Raw genomic sequence first — 21,934 nt, forward strand, 5'->3', positions numbered from 1 at the left:
TTATGTTTTCACATAATTGAATATTAACTTTTTTGTTTAGTTTAAAAACATGCAGGGATGTGCATGATAACCTTGATGGAATAGAGTTGGGTTAACATGCTTTGAGGTTTCGTAATCAAGAGTTGATGCTTAACGACGCAAGGGATGTGCATGATAACCTTGATGGACTACCGTTGGGTTAACATGCTTTGAGGGTTATTTCGTTGAAATCAATGCTCTCAATCTTTTATCTTTTCGCATAATTGGATATTAACTTTTTTGTTTAGTTTAAAAACATGCAGGCGAAAATGCTTCGGCTCCGGATAAAAAATGTTGTGCCGGACAAGAAGCCAACATAGGGTTTAGGGTTTAGGTTTAGGGTTATATCGTTGAAATCAATGCTCCCAATATTTTATATTTTCACACAATTGAATATTAACTTTTTTGTTCTAGTTTAAAGACATGCAGGGATGTGCATGATAACCTTGATGGACTAGAGTTGGGTTAACATGCTTTGAGGTTTCCTAATCAAGAGTTTATTCTTAACGACCCAAGGGATGTGCATGATAACCTTGATGGACTAGAGTTGGGTTAACATGCTTTGAGGTTTCCTAATCAAGAGTTGATGCTTAACGACCCAAGGGATGTGCATGATAACCTTGATGGACTAGAGTTGGGTTAACATGCTTTGAGATTTCCTAATCAAGAGTTGATGCTTAACGACCCAAGGGATGTAGATGATAACCTTGATGGAATAGAGTTGGGTTAACATGCTTTGGGGTTTCCTAATAAAAAGTTGATGCTTAACGACCCAAGGGATGTGCATGATAACCTTGATGGACTAGAGTTGAGTTAACATGCTTTGAGGGTTATATCGTTGAAATCAACGCTCCCAATATTTTATGTTTTCACATAATTGAATATTAACTTTTTTGTTTAGTTTAAAAACATGCAGGGATGTGCATGATAACCTTGATGGACTAGAGTTGGGTTAACATGCTTTGAGGTTTCGTAATCAAGAGTTGATGCTTAACGACGCAAGGGATGTGCATGATAACCTTGATGGATTACCGTTGGGTTAACATGCTTTGAGGGTTATTTCGTTGAAATCAATGCTCTCAATCTTTTATCTTTTCGCACAATTGGATATTAACTTTTTTGTTTAGTTTAAAAACATGCAGGCGAAAATGCTTCGGCTCCGGATAAAAAATGTTGTGCCGGACAAGAAGCCAACATAGGGTTTAGGGCTTAGGTTTAGGATTATATCGTTGAAATCAATGCTCCCAATATTTTATATTTTCACACAATTGAATATTAACTTTTTTGTTCTAGATTAAAGACCTGCAGGGATGTGCATGATAACCTTGATGGACTAGAGTTGGGTTAACATGCTTTGAGGTTTCCTAATCAAGAGTTTATGCTTAACGACCCAAGGGATGTGCATGATAACCTTGATGGACTAGAGTTGGGTTAACATGCTTTGAGGTTTCCTAATCAAGAGTTGATGCTTAACGACCCAAGGGATGTGCATGATAACCTTGATGGACTAGAGTTGGGTTAACATGCTTTGAGATTTCCTAATCAAGAGTTGATGCTTAACGACCCAAGGGATGTAGATGATAACCTTGATGGACTAGAGTTGGGTTAACATGCTTTGGGGTTTCCTAATCAAAAGTTGATGCTTAACGACCCAAGGGATGTGCATGATAACCTTGATGGACTAGAGTTGAGTTAACATGCTTTGAGGGTTATATCGTTGAAATCGACGCTCCCAATATTTTATGTTTTCACATAATTGAATATTAACTTTTTTGTTTAGTTTAGAAACATGCAGGGATGTGCATGATAACCTTGATGGACTAGAGTTGGGTTAACATGCTTTGAGGTTTCGTAATCAAGAGTTGATGCTTAACGACGCAAGGGATGTGCATGATAACCTTGATGGACTACCGTTGGGTTAACATGCTTTGAGGGTTATTTCGTTGAAATCAATGCTCTCAATCTTTTATCTTTTCGCACAATTGGATATTAACTTTTTTGTTTAGTTTAAAAACATGCAGGCGAAAATGCTTCGGCTCCGGATAAAAAATGTTGTGCCGGACAAGAAGCCAACATAGGGTTTAGGGTTTAGGGTTTAGGGTTATATCGTTGAAATCAATGCTCCCAATATTTTATATTTTCACACAATCGAATATTAACTTTTTTATTTTAGTTTAAAGACATGCAGGGATGTGCATGATAACCTTGATGGACTAGAGTTGGGTTAACATGCTTTGAAGTTTCCTAATCAAGAGTTTATGGTTAACGACCCAAGGGATGTGCATGATAACCTTGATGGACTAGAGTTGGGTTAACATGATTTGAGGTTTCCTAATCAAGAGTTGATGCTTAACGACCCAAGGGATGTGCATGATAACCTTGATGGACTAGAGTTGGGTTAACATGCTTTGAGGGTTATATCGTTGAAATCAATGCTCTCAATCTTTTATCTTTTCACACAATTGGATATTAACTTTTTTGTTTAGTTTAAAAACATGCAGGGATGTGCATGATAACCTTGATGGACTAGAGTTGGGTTAAAATGCTTTGAGGTTTCCTAATCAAGAGTTGATGCTTAATAACCCAAGGGATGTGCATGATAACCTTGATGGACTAGAGTTGGGTTAACATGCTTTGAGGTTTCGTAATCAAGAGTTGATGCTTAACGGCGCAAGGGATGTGCATGATAACCTTGATGGACTAGAGTTGGGTTAACATGCTTTGAGGGTTATTTCGTTAAAATCAATGCTCTCAATCTTTTATTTTTTCGCACAATTGGATATTAACTTTTTTGTTTACTTTAAAATCATGCGGGCAAAAATGCTTCGGCTCCGGATAAAAAATGTTGTGCCGAACAAGAAGCCAACATAGGGTTTAGGGTTTAGGTTTAGGTTTTAGGGTTTGGGTTTATATCGTTGAAATCAACGCTCCGAATATTTTATGTTTTCACACAATTGAATATTAACTTTTTTGTCTTAGTTTAAAGACATGCAGGGATGTGCATGATAACCTTGATGGACTAGAGTTGGGTTAACATGCTTTGAGGTTTCCTAATCAAGAGTTTATGCTTAATGACCCCAGGGATGTGCATGATAACCTTGATGGACTAGAGTTGGGTTAACATGCTTTGAGGTTTCTTAATCAAGAGTTTATGCTTAACGACCCAAGGGATGTGCATGATAACCTTGATGGACTAGAGTTGGGTTAACATGCTTTGAGATTTCCTAATCAAGAGTTGATGCTTAACGACCCAAGGGATGTAGATGATAACCTTGATGGACTAGAGTTGGGTTAACATGCTTTGGGATTTCCTAATCAAAAGTTGATGCTTAATGATGCAAGGGATGTGCATGATAACCTTGATGGACTAGAGTTGAGTTAACATGCTTTGAGGGTTATATCGTTGAAATCAACGCTCCCAATATTTTATGTTTTCACATAATTGAATATTAACTTTTTTCTTTAGTTTAAAAACATGCAGGGATGTGCATGATAACCTTGGTGGACTAGAGTTGGGTTAACATGCTTTGAGATTTCCTAATCAAGAGTTGATGCTTAACAACCCAAGGGATGTGCATGATAACCTAGATGGACTAGAGTTGGGTTAACTTGCTTTGAGGTTTCGTAATCAAGAGTTGATGCTTAACGACGCAAGGGATGTGCATGATAACCTTGATGGACTAGCGTTGGGTTAACATGCTTTGAGGGTTATTTCGTTGAAATCAATGCTCTCAATCTTTTATCTTTTCGCATAATTGGATATTAACTTTTTTGTTTAGTTTAAAAACATGCAGGCGAAAATGCTTCGGCTCCGGATAAAAAATGTTGTGCCGGACAAGAAGCCAACATAGGGTTTAGGGTTTAGGTTTAGGGTTATATCGTTGAAATCAATGCTCCCAATATTTTATATTTTCACACAATTGAATATTAACTTTTTTGTTCTAGTTTAAAGACATGCAGGGATGTGCATGATAACCTTGATGGACTAGAGTTGGGTTAACATGCATTGAGGTTTCCTAATCAAGAGTTTATGCTTAACGACCCAAGGGATGTGCATGATAACCTTGATGGACTAGAGTTGGGTTAACATGCTTTGAGGTTTCCTAATCAAGAGTTGATGCTTAACGACCCAAGGGATGTGCATGATAACCTTGATGGACTAGAGTTGGGTTAACATGCTTTGAGATTTCCTAATCAAGAGTTGATGCTTAACGACCCAAGGGATGTAGATGATAACCTTGATGAACTAGAGTTGGGTTAACATGCTTTGGGGTTTCCTAATCAAAAGTTGATGCTTAACGACCCAAGGGATGTGCATGATAACCTTGATGGACTAGAGTTGAGTTAACATGCTTTGAGGGTTATATCGTTGAAATCAAAACTCCCAATATTTTATGTTTTCACATAATTGAATATTAACTTTTTTGTTTAGTTTAAAAACATGCAGGGATGTGCATGATAACCTTGATGGACTAGAGTTGGGTTAACATGCTTTGAGGTTTCGTAATCAAGAGTTGATGCTTAACGACGCAAGGGATGTGCATGATAACCTTGATGGACTACCGTTGGGTTAACATGCTTTGAGGGTTATTTCGTTGAAATCAATGCTCTCAATCTTTTATCTTTTCGCACAATTGGATATTAACTTTTTTGTTTAGTTTAAAAACATGCAGGCGAAAATGCTTCGGCTCCGGATAAAAAATGTTGTGCCGGACAAGAAGCCAACATAGGGTTTAGGGTTTAGGTTTAGGGTTTAGGGTTTAGGGTTATATCGTTGAAATCAATGCTCCCAATATTTTATATTTTCACACAATTGAATATTAACTTTTTTGTTTTAGTTTAAAGACATGCAGGGATGTGCATGATAACCTTGATGGACTAGAGTTGGGTAAACATGCTTTGAGGTTTCCTAATCAAGAGTTTATGGTTAACGACTTAAGGGATGTGCATGATAACCTTGATGGACTAGAGTTGGGTTAACATGCTTTGAGGTTTCCTAATCAAGAGTTGATGCTTAACGACCCAAGGGATGCGCATGATAACCTTGATGGACTAGAGCTGGGTTAACATGCTTTGAGGGTTATATCGTTGAAATCAATGCTCTCAATCTTTTATCTTTTCACACAATTGGATATTAAATTTTTTGTTTAGATTAAAAAGATGCAGGGATGTGCATGATAACCTTGATGGACTAGAGTTGGGTTAAAATGCTTAGAGGTTTCCTAATCAAGAGTTGATGCTTAACGACGCAAGGAATATGCATGATAACCTTGATGGACTAGAGTTGGGTTAACATGCTTTGAGGTTTCGTAATCAAGAGTTGATGCTTAACGGCGCAAGGGATGTGCATGATAACCTTGATAGACTAGAGTTGGGTTAACATGCTTTGAGGGTTATTTCGTTAAAATCAATGCTCTCAATCTTTTATTTTTTCTCACAATTGGATATTAACTTTTTTGTTTACTTTAAAAACATGCAGGAAAAAATGCTTCGGCTCCGGATAAAAAATGTTGTGCCGGACAAGAAGCCAACATAGGGTTTAGGGTTTAGGTTTAGGGTTTAGGGTTTAGGTTTATAACGTTGAAATCAACGCTCCCAATATTTTATGTTTTCACACAATTGAATATTAACTTTTTTGTCTTAGTTTAAAGACATGCAGGGATGTGCATGATAACCTTGATGGACTAGAGTTAGGTTAACATGCTTTGAGGTTTCCTAATCAAGAGTTTATGCTTAATGACCCCAGGGATGTGCATGATAACCTTGATGGACTAGAGTTGGGTTAACATGCTTTGAGGTTTCTTAATCAAGAGTTTATGCTTAACGACCCAAGGGATGTGCATGATAACCTTGATGGACTAGAGTTGGGTTAACATGCTTTGAGATTTCCTAATCAAGAGTTGATGCTTAACGACCCAAGGGATGTAGATGATAACCTTGATGGACTAGAGTTGGGTTAACATGCTTTGGGGTTTCCTAATCAAAAGTTGATGCTTAATGACGCAAGGGATGTGCATGATAACCTTGATGGACTAGAGTTGAGTTAATATGCTTTGAAGGTTATATCGTTGAAATCAACGCTCCCAATATTTTATGTTTTCACATAATTGAATATTAACATTTTTCTTTAGTTTAAAAACATGCAGGGATGTGCATGATAACCTTGGTGGACTAGAGTTGGGTTAACATGCTTTGAGGTTTCCTAATCAAGAGTTGATGCTTAACAACCCAAGGGATGTGCATGATAACCTAGATGGACTAGAGTTGGGTTAACTTGCTTTGAGGTTTCGTAATCAAGAGTTGATGCTTAACGACGCAAGGGATGTGCATGATAACCTTGATGGACTAGCGTTGGGTTAACATGCTTTGAGGGTTATTTCGTTGAAATCAATGCTCTCAATCTTTTATCTTTTCGCATAATTGGATATTAACTTTTTTGTTTAGTTTAAAAACATGCAGGCGAAAATGCTTCGGCTCCGGATAAAAAATGTTGTGCCGGACAAGAAGCCAACATAGGGTTTAGGGTTTAGGTTTAGGGTTATATCGTTGAAATCAATGCTCCCAATATTTTATATTTTCACACAATTGAATATTAACTTTTTTGTTCTAGTTTAAAGACATGCAGGGATGTGCATGATAACCTTGATGGACTAGAGTTGGGTTAACATGCTTTGAGGTTTCCTAATCAAGAGTTTATGCTTAACGACCCAAGGGATGTGCATGATAACCTTGATGGACTAGAGTTGGGTTAACATGCTTTGAGGTTTCCTAATCAAGAGTTGATGCTTAACGACCCAAGGGATGTGCATGATAACCTTGATGGACTAGAGTTGGGTTAACATGCTTTGAGATTTCCTAATCAAGAGTGGATGCTTAACGACCCAAGGGATGTAGATGATAACCTTGATGGACTAGAGTTGGGTTAACATGCTTTGGGGTTTCCTAATCAAAAGTTGATGCTTAACGACCCAATGGATGTGCATGGTAACCTTGATGGACTAGAGTTGAGTTAGCATGCTTTGAGGCTTATATCGTTGAAATCAACGCTCCCAATATTTTATGTTTTCACATAATTGAATATTAACTTTTTTGTTTAGTTTAAAAACATGCAGGGATGTGCATGATAACCTTGATGGACTAGAGCTGGGTTAACATGCTTTGAGGGTTATATCGTTGAAATCAATGCTCTCAATCTTTTATCTTTTCACACAATTGGATATTAAATTTTTTGTTTAGATTAAAAACATGCAGGGATGTGCATGATAACCTTGATGGACTAGAGTTGGGTTAAAATGCTTAGAGGTTTCCTAATCAAGAGTTGATGCTTAACGACGCAAGGAATATGCATGATAACCTTGATGGACTAGAGTTGGGTTAACATGCTTTGAGGGTTATATCGTTGAAATCAATGCTCTCAATCTTTTATCTTTTCACACAGTTGGATATTAACTTTTTTTGTTTAGTTTAAAAACATGCAGGCGAAAATGCTTCGGCTCCGGATAAAAAATGTTGTGCCGGACAAGAAGCTAACATAGGGTTTAGGATTTAGGTTTAGGGTTTAGGTTTTAAGGATATATCGTTGAAATCAATGCTCCCAATATTTTATGTTTTCACACAATTGAATATTAACTTTTTTTTTTTTTAGTTTAAAGACATGCAGGGATGTGCATGATAACCTTGATGGACTAGAGTTGGGTTAACATGCTTTGAGGTTTCCTAATTAAGAGTTTATGCTTAACGACCAAAGGGATGTGCATGATAACCTTGATGGACTAGAGTTGGGTTAACATGCTTTGAGATTTCCTAATCAAGAGTTGATGCTTAACGAGCCAAGGGATGTAGATGATAACCTTGATGGACTAGAGTTGGGTTAACATGCTTTGAGGTTTCCTAATCAAGAGTTGATGCTTAACGACCCAAGGGATGTACATGATAACCTTGATGGACTAGAGTTGGGTTAACATGCTTTGAGGGTTATATCGTTGAAATCAACGCTCCCAATATTTTATGTTTTCACACAATTGAATATTAAATTTTTTGTTTAGTTTAAAAACATGCAGGGATGTGCATGATAACCTTGATGGACTAGGGTTGGGTTAACATGCTTTGAGGTTTCCTAATCAAGAGTTGATGCTTAACAACCCAAGGGATGTGCATGATAACCTTGATGGACTAGAGTTGGGTTAACATGCTTTGAGGTTTCGTGATCAAGAGTTGATGCTTAACGACGCAAGGGATGTGCATGATAACCTTGATGGACTAGAGTTGGGTTAACATGCTTTGAGGGTTATATCGTTGAAACCAATGCTCTCTATCTTTTATCTTTTCACACAATTGGATATTAACTTTTTTGTTTAGTTTAAAAACATGCAAGCGAAAATGCTTCGGCTCCTGATAAAAAATGTTGTGCCGGACAAGAAGCCAACATAGGGTTTAGGGTTTAGGGCTTAGGGTTATATCGTTGAAATTAATGCTCCCAATATTTTATGTTTTCACACAATTGAATGTTAACTTTTTTGTATTAGTTTAAAGACATGCAGGGATGTGCATTATAACCTTGATGGACTAGAGTTGGGTTAACATGCTTTGAGGTTTCCTAATCAGGAGTTTATGCTTAGCGACCCAAGGGATGTGCATGATAACCTTGATGGACTAGATTTGGGTTAACATTCTTTGAGGTTTCCTAATCAAGAGTTGATGCTTAACGACTCAAGGGATGTGCATGATAACCTTGATGGACTAGAGTTGGGTTAACATGCTTTGAGGGTTTTATCGTTGAAATCAATGCTCTCAATCTTTTATCTTTTCACACAATTGGATATTAACTTTTTTGTTTAGTTTAGAAACATGCAGGCGAAAATGCTTCGGCTCCGGATAAAAAATGTTGTACCGAACAAGAAGCCAACATAGGGTTTAGGGTTTAGGTTTAGGGTTTAGGGTTTAGGGTTATATCGTTGAAATCAATGTTCCAATATTTTATGTTTTCACACAATCGAATATTAACTTTTTTGTTTTAGTGTAATGACATGCGAGGATGTGCATGATAACCTTGATGGAGTAGAGTTGGGTTAATATGCTTTGAGGTTTCCTAATCAAGAGTTTATGCTTAACGACCCATGGGATGTGCATGATAACCTTGATGGACTAGAGTTGGGTTAACATGATTTGAGATTTCGTAATCAAGAGTTGATGCTTAACAGCCCAAGGGATGTAGATGATAACCTTGATGGACTAGAGTTGGGTTAACATGCTTTGGGGTTTCCTAATCAAAAGTTGATGCTTAACGACCCAAGGGATGTGCATGGTAACCTTGATGGACTAGAGTTGAGTTAACATGCTTTGAGGGTTATATCGTTGAAATCAACGCTCCCAATATTTTATGTTTTCAGATAATTGAATATTAACTTTTTTGTTTAGTTTAAAAACATGCAGGGATGTGCATGATAACCTTGATGGACTAGAGCTGGGTTAACATGCTTTGAGGGTTATATCGTTGAAATCAATACTCTCAATCTTTTATCTTTTCACACAATTGGATATTAAATTTTTTGTTTAGATTAAAAACATGCAGGGATGTGCATGATAACCTTGATGGACTAGAGTTGGGTTAAAATGCTTAGAGGTTTCCTAATCAAGAGTTGATGCTTAACGACGCAAGGAATATGCATGATAACCTTGATGGACTAGAGTTGGGTTAACATGCTTTGAGGGTTATATCGTTGAAATCAATGCTCTCAATCTTTTATCTTTTCACACAGTTGGATATTAACTTTTTTTGTTTAGTTTAAAAACATGCAGGCGAAAATGCTTCGGCTCCGGATAAAAAATGTTGTGCCGGACAAGAAGCTAACATAGGGTTTAGGATTTAGGTTTAGGGTTTTGGTTTTAAGGATATATCGTTGAAATCAATGCTCCCAATATTTTATGTTTTCACACAATTGAATATTAACTTTTTTTTTTTAGTTTAAAGACATGCAGGGATGTGCATGATAACCTTGATGGACTAGAGTTGGGTTAACATGCTTTGAGATTTCCTAATTAAGAGTTTATGCTTAACGACCAAAGGGATGTGCATGATAACCTTGATGGACTAGAGTTGGGTTAACATGCTTTGAGATTTCCTAATCAAGAGTTGATGCTTAACGAGCCAAGGGATGTAGATGATAACCTTGATGGACTAGAGTTGGGTTAACATGCTTTGAGGTTTCCTAATCAAGAGTTGATGCTTAACGACCCAAGGGATGTACATGATAACCTTGATGGACTAGAGTTGGGTTAACATGCTTTGAGGGTTATATCGTTGAAGTCAACGCTCCCAATATTTTATGTTTTCACACAATTGAATATTAAATTTTTTGTTTAGTTTAAAAACATGCAGGGATGTGCATGATAACCTTGATGGACTAGGGTTAGGTTAACATGCTTTGAGGTTTCCTAATCAAGAGTTGATGCTTAACAACCCAAGGGATGTGCATGATAACCTTGATGGACTAGAGTTGGGTTAACATGCTTTGAGGTTTCGTGATCAAGAGTTGATGCTTAACGACGCAAGGGATGTGCATGATAACCTTGATGGACTAGAGTTGGGTTAACATGCTTTGAGGGTTATATCGTTGAAACCAATGCTCTCTATCTTTTATCTTTTCACACAATTGGATATTAACTTTTTTGTTTAGTTTAAAAACATGCAAGCGAAAATGCTTCGGCTCCTGATAAAAAATGTTGTGCCGGACAAGAAGCCAACATAGGGTTTAGGGTTTAGGGCTTAGGGTTATATCGTTGAAATTAATGCTCCCAATATTTTATGTTTTCACACAATTGAATGTTAACTTTTTTGTTTTAGTTTAAAGACATGCAGGGATGTGCATGATAACCTTGATGGACTAGAGTTGGGTTAACATGCTTTGAGGTTTCCTAATCAGGAGTTTATGCTTAGCGACCCAAGGGATGTGCATGATAACCTTGATGGACTAGAGTTGGGTTAACATTCTTTGAGGTTTCCTAATCAAGAGTTGATGCTTAACGACTCAAGGGATGTGCATGATAACCTTGATGGACTAGAGTTGGGTTAACATGCTTTGAGGGTTTTATCATTGAAATCAATGCTCTCAATCTTTTATCTTTTCACACAATTGGATATTAACTTTTTTGTTTAGTTTAGAAACATGCAGGCGAAAATGCTTCGGCTCCGGATAAAAAATGTTGTACCGAACAAGAAGCCAACATAGGGTTTAGGGTTTAGGTTTAGGGTTTAGGGTTTAGGGTTATATCGTTGAAATCAATGCTCCCAATATTTTATGTTTTCACACAATCGAATATTAACTTTTTTGTTTTAGTGTAAAGACATGCGAGGATGTGCATGATAACCTTGATGGAGTAGAGTTGGGTTAATATGCTTTGAGGTTTCCTAATCAAGAGTTTATGCTTAACGACCCAAGGGATGTGCATGATAACCTTGATGGACTAGAGTTGGGTTAACATGATTTGAGATTTCGTAATCAAGAGTTGATGCTTAACAACCCAAGGGATGTAGATGATAACCTTGATGGACTAGAGTTGGGTTAACATGCTTTGAGGTTTCATAATCAAAAGTTGATGCTTAACGACCCAAGGGATGTGCATGATAACCTTGATGGACTAGAGTTGGGTTAACATGCTTTGAGGGTTATATCTTTGAAATCAACGCTCCCAATATTTTATGTTTTCACATAATTGAATATTTACTTTTTTGTTTAGTTTAAAAACATGCAGGGATGTGCATGATAACCTCGATGGACTAGAGTTGGGTTAACATGCTTTGAGGTTTCCTAATCAAGAGTTGATGCTTAACAACCCAAGGGATGTGCATGATAACCTTGATGGACTAGAGTTGGGTTAACATGCTTTGAGGTTTCGTAATCAAGAGTTGATGCTTAACGGCGCAAGGGATGTGCATGATAACCTTGATGGACTAGAGTTGGGTTAACATGCTTTGAGGGTTATTTCGTTAAAATCAATGCTCTCAATCTTTTATTTTTTCGCACAATTGGATATTAACTTTTTTGTTTACTTTAAAAACATGCAGGCAAAAATGCTTCGGCTCCGGATAAAAAATGTTGTGCCGGACAAGAAGCCAACATAGGGTTTAGGGTTTAGGTTTAGGGTTTAGGGTTTAGGTTTATATCGTTGAAATCAATGCTCCCAATATTTTATGTTTTCACACAATTGGATATTAACTTTTTTGTCTTAGTTTAAAGACATGCAGGGATGTGCATGATAACCTTGATGGACTAGAGTTGGGTTAACATGCTTTGAGGTTTCCTAATCAAGAGTTTATGCTTAACGACCCAAGGGATGTGCATGATAACCTTGATGGACTAGAGTTGGGTTAACATGCTTTGAGGTTTCTTAATCAAGAGTTTATGCTTAACAACCCAAGGGATGTGCATGATAACCTTGATGGACTAGAGTTGGTTTAACATGCTTTGAGATTTCCTAATCAAGAGTTGATGCTTAACGACCCAAGGGATGTAGATGATAACCTTGATGGACTAGAGTTGGGTTAACATGCTTTGGGGTTTCCTAATCAAAAGTTGATGCTTAATGACCCAAGGGATGTGCATGATAACCTTGATGGACTAGAGTTGAGTTAACATGCTTTGAGGTTTATATCGTTGAAATCAACGCTCCCAATATTTTATGTTTTCACATAATTGAATATTAACTTTTTTCTTTAGTTTAAAAACATGCAGGGATGTGCATGATAACCTTGGTGGACTAGAGTTGGGTTAACATGCTTTGAGGTTTCCTAATCAAGAGTTGATTCTTAACAACCCAAGAGATGTGCATGATAACCTAGATGGACTAGAGTTGGGTTAACTTGCTTTAAGGTTTCGTAATCAAGAGTTGATGCTTAACGACGCAAGGGATGTGCATGATAACCTTGATGGACTAGCGTTGGGTTAACATACTTTGAGGGTTATTTCGTTGAAATCAATGCTCTCAATCTTTTATCTTTTCGCACAATTGGATATTAACTTTTTTGTTTAGTTTAAAAACATGCAGGCGAAAATGCTTCGGCTCCGGATAAAAAATGTTGTGTCGGACAAGAAGCCAACATAGGGTTTAGGTTTTAGGTTTAGGGTTGTATCGTTGAAATCAATCCTCCCAATATTTTATATTTTCACACAATTGAATATTAACTTTTTTGTTCTCGTTTAAAGACATGCAGGGATGTGCATGATAACCTTGATGGACTAGAGTTGTGTTAACATGCTTTGAGGTTTCCTAATCAAGAGTTTATGCTTAACGACCCAAGGGATGTGCATGATAACCTTGATGGACTAGAGTTGGGTTAACATGCTTTGAGGTTTCCTAATCAAGAGTTGATGCTTAACGACCCAAGGGATGTGCATGATAACCTTGATGGACTAGAGTTGGGTTAACATGCTTTGAGGGTTATATCGTTGAAATCAATGCTCTCAATCTTTTATCTTTTCACACAATTGGATATTAACTTTTTTGTTTAGTTTAAAAACATGCAGGGATGTGCATGATAACCTTGATGGACTAGAGTTGGGTTAACATGCTTTGAGGTTTCCTAATCAAGAGTTTATGCTTAACGACCCAAGGGATGTGCATGATAACCATGATGGACTAGAGTTGGGTTAACATGCTTTGAGGTTTCCTTGGGGCGTTAAGCATCAACTCTTGATTAGGAAACCTCAAAGCATGTTAACCCAACTCTAGTCCATTAAGGTTATCAAGAGTTTATGCTTAACGACCCAAGGGATGTGCATGATAACCTTGATGGACTAGAGTTGGGTTAACGTCCTTTGAGGTTTCCTAATCAAGACTTGATGCTTAACGACCCAAAGGATGTGCATGATAACCTTGATGGACTAGAGTTGGGTTAACATGCTTTGAAGGTTATATCGTTGAAATCAATGCTCTCAATCTTTTATCTTTTCACACAATAGGATATTAACTTTTTTGTTTAGTTTAAAAACATGCAGGGATGTGCATGATAACCTTGATGGACTAGAGTTGGGTTAACATGCTTTAAGGTTTCCTAATCAAGAGTTGATGCTTAACGACCCAAGGGATGTGCATGATAACCTTGATGGACTAGAGTTGGGTTAACATGCTTTGAGATTTCCTAATCAAGAGTTGATGCTTAACGACCCAAGGGATGTAGATGATAACCTTGATAGACTAGAGTTGGGTTAACATTCTTTGAGGTTTCCTAATCAAGAGTTGATGCTTAACGACCCAAGGGATGTGCATGATAACCTTGATGGACTAGAGTTGGGTTAACATGCTTTGAGGTTTCCTTGGGTCATTAAGCATCAACTCTTGATTAGGAAACCTCAAAGCATGTTAACCCAACTCTAGTCCATCAAGGTTAAAAAGAGTTGATGCTTAACGACCCAAGGGATGTGCATGATAACCTTGATGGACTAGAGTTGGGTTAACATGCTTTGAGGTTTCCTATTCAAGAGTTGATGCTTAACGACCCAAGAGATGTGCATGATAACCTTGATGGACTAGAGTTTGGTTAACATGCTTTAAGGTTTCCTAATCAAGAGTTGATGCTTAACGACCCAAAGGATGTGCATGATAACCTTGATGAACTAGAGTTGGGTTAACATGCTTTGAGGGTTATATCGTTGAAATCAATGCTCTCAATCTTTTATCTTTTCATGCAATTGGATATTAACTTTTTTGTTTAATTTAAAAACATGCAGGGATGTGCATGATAACCTTGATGGACTAGAGTTGGGTTAACATGCTTTGAGGTTTCCTAATGTAGAGTTTATGCTTAACGACCCAAGGGATGTGCATGATAACCTTGATGGACTAGAGTTGGGTTAACATGCTTTGAGGTTTGCATGGGTCGTTAAGCATAAACTCTTGATTAAGAAACCTCAAAGCATGTTAACCCACTACTAGAAAATAGCCCTTTAATGACACGTAAACTATGACACGCTCGAATTTATGATACGTAAAAGTATGTGCCCTAAAAATATTGTCATATGTCCTAAAATTAGAAGGATTTAGAACACGCATTTTTGCGTGCCCTAAAATTAGTGTCCCGATAAAAGGAAAAAAAACCACGGAGGGCACCTAAAAAAATATGTGTATCGTGTAGAGGTGTCACTTTATATTTTCTTTTACTGAACGCGCGTTTTTCTCAGTAGCTAGGCGGAAAACGAAATCCCAAAAAAAATCAAAAAACCCGCCTTGAAAGATGTATGCCTATTCTTCTCGTCTCCTTCAATCTTCTCCACGTCGAAAGATGTACCGATTCAACGATTCTCCTTCTCTTCCAACATGTCGGTCTTCTTCCCCAACAAAAACATTGACGAGGTCATCCACAAAAACCCTTGATTTCCTGCCAAAAAATTCACCAGTTCATCTATTTCACTTGAGGACGATGCCATGGACATCAAATTCGATTCTTCACACCACCTAATATTCAACTATGGTATATCCCCTTAACCTTCCGGATATTCCATATTCTGTTTTCTGTTCCTCTGAAGACGCTTTGTTTCGTTATTCTATTCGAACCCTATCAAAGATGAAGGCGCGAAGTGCGATCAGGGGTAATTACATAAGTCTAATTCGGGATTTATAATAATATTTGGACCGAATGATGAATCGATTCCGTGGTGTCCGGTTCTTTGGGAATTTTGCCCATTTCCGAACCCTAAACATGAAATTTGAAACCTGATTGAAAGTTTTCCTCGTAGGTTTTGTTACATATATTGTTGTTCTGGATTTGATTTTTTATTGGTAGATTTGTGTTCTAAAATAGGTTCTAGAATTCTTCTTCTGATGCTAATTTGTTTTTTTTTTTGAATAATTTATGCTTATTGTTCACTAATCCTCTTCATTGTTTATTAGTAGAACTAGGAAATGTGAAATGTTGTGCATTCAACTCCTATTTTGTTTTAATTCTTATTTTATTTTGAGTTGATTTATAATTTTAAATCAATTCTGTACTTGTTTTGATCTTCTTTTCTTTATGAGAAACCAGAAAAGCATCGATGACACATATCAAAGTGGGTCCACACCGCTTCATGTTGGATTGTCCCATATCCACCTGATCTTCTAGATAATCCGGATTCATATGGTTTTTGGCGAATCTAGATGCACCAAAAAAAAACCATGAGTTATCTTTAATAGGGCTAAGCAGTATATTAAAGACTATGAGGATCACGTATATCTATACTATTCTTACTATCATCATAGTCCTTTTCTTCATTGTTTAATCTTTTTCCTATTGTATATGTTAGTTTAAGTGTACAAATGTGACCAATAGAGCCTTGGTGACAGATTTTGTAGGGTGCGGTTAGCTTATACCTTTTGTTGAATCGTTTATGAATGTAGATTAGGTTGTATGTGCAATTTCTAACCCAAATAAATGAGGGATATGGGAAAGCTTGAATTTAGCTTAAGGTATCTTAACTATTTTCTGTTACAAACATTATCATTTCCATAAACAGGTGATGGTATTTTGGTAATCTCACTTTTAGATATATTTTTTATTGTAAAAAAAATATGATACTGTGAATGGTTATTTTTAGTTTATTCTATATAATGAACAAAAGTTTATATTGCTTTAAATGTTATATTTTTCTAAATGAAGTTGGCATTTTGTTCTTATTTCTGCAGGTCACTCAGATCCTGCAAAGTTAGAATTAAGAGTTCATGATGCTCAACAGTTATCTACCAATGAGCTAAAGAAATGTCAAATGGAAATCAAGGTTAGAAGCTGAGGCATATATGAGAACTAAATAGTTTAGCAAGATTCAATCAAACGTATTAAATCTCAAGGAGGAGGCCCAGATGCTGAAGTAACATTTTTGACAAAGGTAATAATTAATAATTAATTAAATATATAAATGCAAAATAGTTTTTTTAATAAACAAGTTCAGTTTATGTTCAGATTGAACTGCTGTCAAGACTGCATCACTATCATGTGGTGCCATTACTTGGGTACTGTTTGGAATAGCAATACCACACAAAACATCCTGAGATACTTTTGGTGTTTGAATACATGTCAAATGGCAACCTGAGAGAGTGTCTAGATGGGGTTTCAGAAAATCTCTAGACTGGGGGGCCCGCATTGCATAGCCATTGGAGCTGCTAGAGGGTTGGAATATCTTCATGAAACATCTGCACCAAGAATCCTGCATAGAGATGTTAAATCCACTAATATTCTCTTGAATGAAAACTGGAGAGCAAAGGTGGGAATTAGGATTAATAATTTTTAATATCACATTTGTGAATATTAATAAGTTTGATTTTTAATTGTGTGATGATTTTGTTGGTAGATTACTGATCTAGGAATGGCTAAGAGTTTGGTGAGTGATGGTGTTCCAAGCAGTTCTAGCTCACCTGCTAGAATGCAGGGGACATTGGGCTATTTTGCCCCTAAATATGCGATTGTTGGAAGGGCATCGCTGATGTCAGATGTTTTTAGTTTTGGTGTTGTGCTTCTTGAACTTATTAGTGGTCTTGTGATTTGGGTTATTTATTATTATTTTTTACTCTTTTGTTAATCTTATATTTGCTTTTACTAAATAAGGACGAAGATTGCAATAATAAGAATTATTGGGGACCAAATTTGCAAAAAAAGGGATAAAAAATGTAATTTAGTAAAAGAAAGGGATAGTTTTCATTTTCAGGTGACACCACTTTTACAATATAGCAGGATAGTGAGTAAGGAACTGTCGGACCCACGTTTGAAAGGGAAGTTTGAAGAAAAAGAGATGCAAGTGATGGCTTATATAGCAAAAGAGTGTTTGTTGTTGGATCCTGATGCTCGCCCAACAATGAGTGAAGTTGTTCAATTACTTCTAACTATAGCACCAGAAAAATCTAAAAGGCGGAATTTCTCCGTTGACTTTGAATTTGTCTCTGTTAAGTCGTTTTTTCTGCGTTCTAAAACAAATCTTAATTTCTTAAATAGGATTATACCATTAGAATGGAATGCGAGCTTCAACAATTGTCATCCAGTAGATCATTTTCATCTGAATCTTCATTGCTTGTGCATACCCCTCATGAAAACAAAGAACCAGTTGCAGTTAGAGGTCCCGGTTCACATGGTGGAGATGATGAAGTCACTGTTGACTTAACTGAACCACACTTTGAATCCTTTTGTGTGTCCGATATTTCATCTGCTTTATAACTTGCAATCAATTTTCATAATGACAATGGTGAAATCTAGTGTGTTAGAGGAAGAAGCCATAAAAGCGTTGTATGTTGTTTCAACGATTATTAGAAACAACCTAAATGGCCTCAAATTGTTTTATTCCGAAGGCGGCGACCTAATGCTACATGTAATGCATGTGGAAGTTGACAAATCAAAGTCTTTTCTAATTTAAAACTTGTTTTCTATGGCATTTTGAGCAACGCCACTGCTGATGTTAGACTACGCAGGAGATTAGTGTCACTTGTAGCTGATCTGGCTGAATATCAGTTAGAATATACTAGCAAATGGGAGGTTCCTTTTTTCAGCAATTGTGCCTAGTGAGGCTGCTAATTGATTTGACAGCATGAGGTGACCTTGATCTCTACGAGAAGGTTAATATGTTTATAGTTGTATTGGGTCAAATCTTGAATTGGGAGGTTCCTTTTCTCTACTAAAATCATCCCTTCAAATCTTGAATTGGGTGTTCGTTAATTTCCTCTGACCCGCTAAAAACCTCACGAAATACGGGTCATGGGCATTGGTTACGGGTCCTGAAGATGGTATTGGTCAAAAATGTTACTTCAGCATCTGGGCCTCCTCCTTCAAATCTTGCATTTATATATTCAATTAATTATTAATTAGGTGTTCATTAATTTCCAGTAAAGGACTAAATTTGGTTCTTGTGGGTCAGAATCTTGCTAAACTAAACAATGTTTCAGATTTAATCCGAACTAAATTCAAAAAAACTCAAATCAAAGTTGTTGTGGTATATTTTAGTTGTGATTTAGATCATGGGATTGAGAGGATTAAGGAAACATTTGCTGGTATAGATGTTGGGGTTTTGATAAATAACGTTGGGGTTTGTTATCCTTATGCTAGATTTTTTCATGAAGTTGATGTCTGATTTAATTAAGGTTAATGTTGAAGGGACGACTAAAGTTACAAATGTCATCTTGACTGGAATGATCAAGAGAAAGAAATGAGCTATTGTTAATATTGGGTCGGGTGTTGCAGTTGTTATGCCTTCTAGTCCTCTTTATGCACTTTATGCTACTACTAAAGCGTAAGGTTCTTCGTAATTATTTGACGATAATCTAAAAATGTTGTTTCAGGTTGAAGTATGAACATTATTTTTCTTGCTCTTAACTTAAGATATCGAAATCTACCCTCTTACCATTCTTATAAAAGAAGTTTTTTGATAATTGAATAATAGTATCCTTAAAATTTGTAGAATGAAGTTGGCATTCCCGCAGTTACAGACAACAAAATCCCTCAACCATTTGCTTTAAATGAATCAAGTTTTTTCTCGAAATCTGCCGATATTGCCCCTGATATGAATTCATCCATACAAAAACAGGACAATACTGTTTCTTAATCAAGTATACCTCCTAAAGATATAGATACACACCAAAAAACTACTAATAACAATAATTTTCTCTCTGTTACTGCCCCTGATATGCCTCTTAGTGTGTCCCCAATGGAGGACCTTTTGTGTTTTGTTGTTCCTTGTAGCTTTTCTTCTGATAATACCCCTCCCCATGTTAATCCCCATAACCCAAAAAGTGTCTCACCCCAAAATACCGATAATGCCCCTCCCCATGTTACTTTGAGATTTCATTTATTTTCAAATAAAAATGACAAGTCTTGATTCAACTATGGATCAATCATGTTACTTTGAGATTTCATTTATTTTCAAATTGCTTTATGTTAACAGTATTGAGATTTCATTTATTTTCAAATAGCTTTATGTTTACATTTTTGCCCTCCTTTTTCATGTGTGTTACATTTCACAGGAGTTATAATGAATGATGAAACTGTGCATCAGTTGTGTAAACAGGCTGTTTCATAGGTATTTACCATTTCAACTTTTGACTTTTGACTTCAAGGGTGTTGATATTCTCATAGGTTCATACTCTTAACATTTATATTTATATTTGTTATGCAGCATGAAAGTATTGGTTTAATCAACTCTATGTCTTATTATATTAAAGGAATTTGTGGTGTACTATAATAGATGACAAGGCTACTGGAATGATTGTTTACTAATTTTAATTGATTGTAAACATAACAGTACACTATAGAGGAGAAATTCATTGAAAGAGCTAATAAAAAGCTTGCACTTGATGCTATGGTTATTCAACAATGACGTTTAGCTGAGCAAAAGAGTAAGCATTTCTTCACATCACCTTTTTACTAGTTTCCATTACTTCTAAATAACATGTCATTTTTTTGGCAGCTATAAACAAAGATGAGATGCTACAAATGATGAGGTTTGGTGCTGAAATGGTATTCAGTTCAAAGGATAGTACAATCACAGATGAAGATATCGATAGAATCATTGCTAAAGGAGAAAAGGCAGTTGTTGGGCTGTTAATTTTGTAAGTGCTGGCTTTGGTCAGGTATTTAATATTTTTCGACTACTTTTGTCAAAATAAATAAATAATCTAATAATTTAATTTATGTTTCTCTTTTTAAGGATAAACTAAATAGGTTCATATGGCCTTCCAGTTGGAGAAATAAAGTTGATCTTGCATTAGGAGATATACATGTTGCAAAGTGTATGAGTCTAACTACCCATGTGTCCCATTGGAGGAAGCTCAAGGTTCTTTACTTCTCTTAGAATGTAATAATCCATCTTCACACTAATTTTGTAGTTATGTTTTTTTTGGTGCAAGAAATATAGATACTTTGAGCAAGTTCATAGATTTAGAGTCCTTGAGTGGTGTTATTAACGAAGAGTGGAGACAAGTGAGGCACACATTTAAAAAAATCAGCACAAATCTTGTTTATAGTGAGGCACACATTAGGTTATTAGAATTATTAGTTTGTAAATTTCTGTTACAACTCTACTGATTTGTTTTATCTTTTTATGGAACGATTATTTGTATGACATTAAATTTGATGCAATGGATTGTATTTTTTGTATATGATATTTTATTTTCTGTTATGAGACATTAAATAAAAATTTAATTTGAAAATTAGTAAATCTATAAATAATATGTTTTTTAAACATTTAAAATTATGATACGCAAAATTGTGTGTCATCTTCATTTATGACGTGGCCTTTCTTGACAGGGGCTTTCTTGATACGCATTGCATGTCATTAACACGCGCGTCATAAGGTTATGACACGCGAATGCGTATCGTCTTCCTTTATGACACGGCCTTCCTTGATACGCATTGTGTGTCGTAAACGTGCTTCGTAATTGCGCGTCGTAAATGCGCGTCGTCTCTCTTTATGACAGGGCCTTCCTTGACGCGCATTTGCGCGTCGTCTGAGCCTTTTACGACGCGCAATGAGCGTCGTAAAAGGCTGTTTTTCTAGTAGTGACCCAGCCAGAGGAAGGTAAGTATCCCAACTACCTCCAAAGTCTAGAGCACACGCCCGCAACATATCCTCTAGAGTTTGGATGGTCCGCTCACTCTGACCATCCGTCTATGGGTGGAAGGTGCTTCTAAAGTGTAGACGAGTACGCAGCTTGTAACAACCCAAAATTTTTGTATCATTTCTTGAAACTCTTTTGTAATTCAATTCACGTAACCAATCGTCATTTCCAAATTCGATTTCCGATCTTCCGTTTAATTAAGTCATTAACTGGTACATATTTAAAATGACTTAATGGGTGTCTTAATACATTTAGAAATCATTTTAACACCCAACTTTAGTGATCGGAATATTTCTAGAAATTACCGTATCGGGTTACGACTACTCAATCGGGTAAGACCAAAAGCCTCGTC

At 36.4% G+C, this 21,934-nt stretch overlaps 2 pseudogenes; both read left to right on the top strand.

Annotated features, from left to right (window-relative positions):
* The first annotated feature begins 16,423 nt into the window (after positions 1–16,423).
* On the top strand, positions 16,424–18,193 carry LOC145009559 (receptor-like serine/threonine-protein kinase NCRK; annotated as a pseudogene).
* A 25-nt stretch (positions 18,194–18,218) lies between these two features.
* On the top strand, positions 18,219–19,263 carry LOC145009560 (very-long-chain 3-oxoacyl-CoA reductase 1 pseudogene; annotated as a pseudogene).
* Positions 19,264–21,934: the final 2,671 nt, after the last annotated feature.

Source organism: Lactuca saligna, chromosome 8 (genome assembly GCF_052625555.1).
Source record: "Lactuca saligna cultivar CGN05327 chromosome 8, ASM5262555v1, whole genome shotgun sequence".
Lineage (NCBI taxonomy): Eukaryota > Viridiplantae > Streptophyta > Magnoliopsida > Asterales > Asteraceae > Lactuca > Lactuca saligna.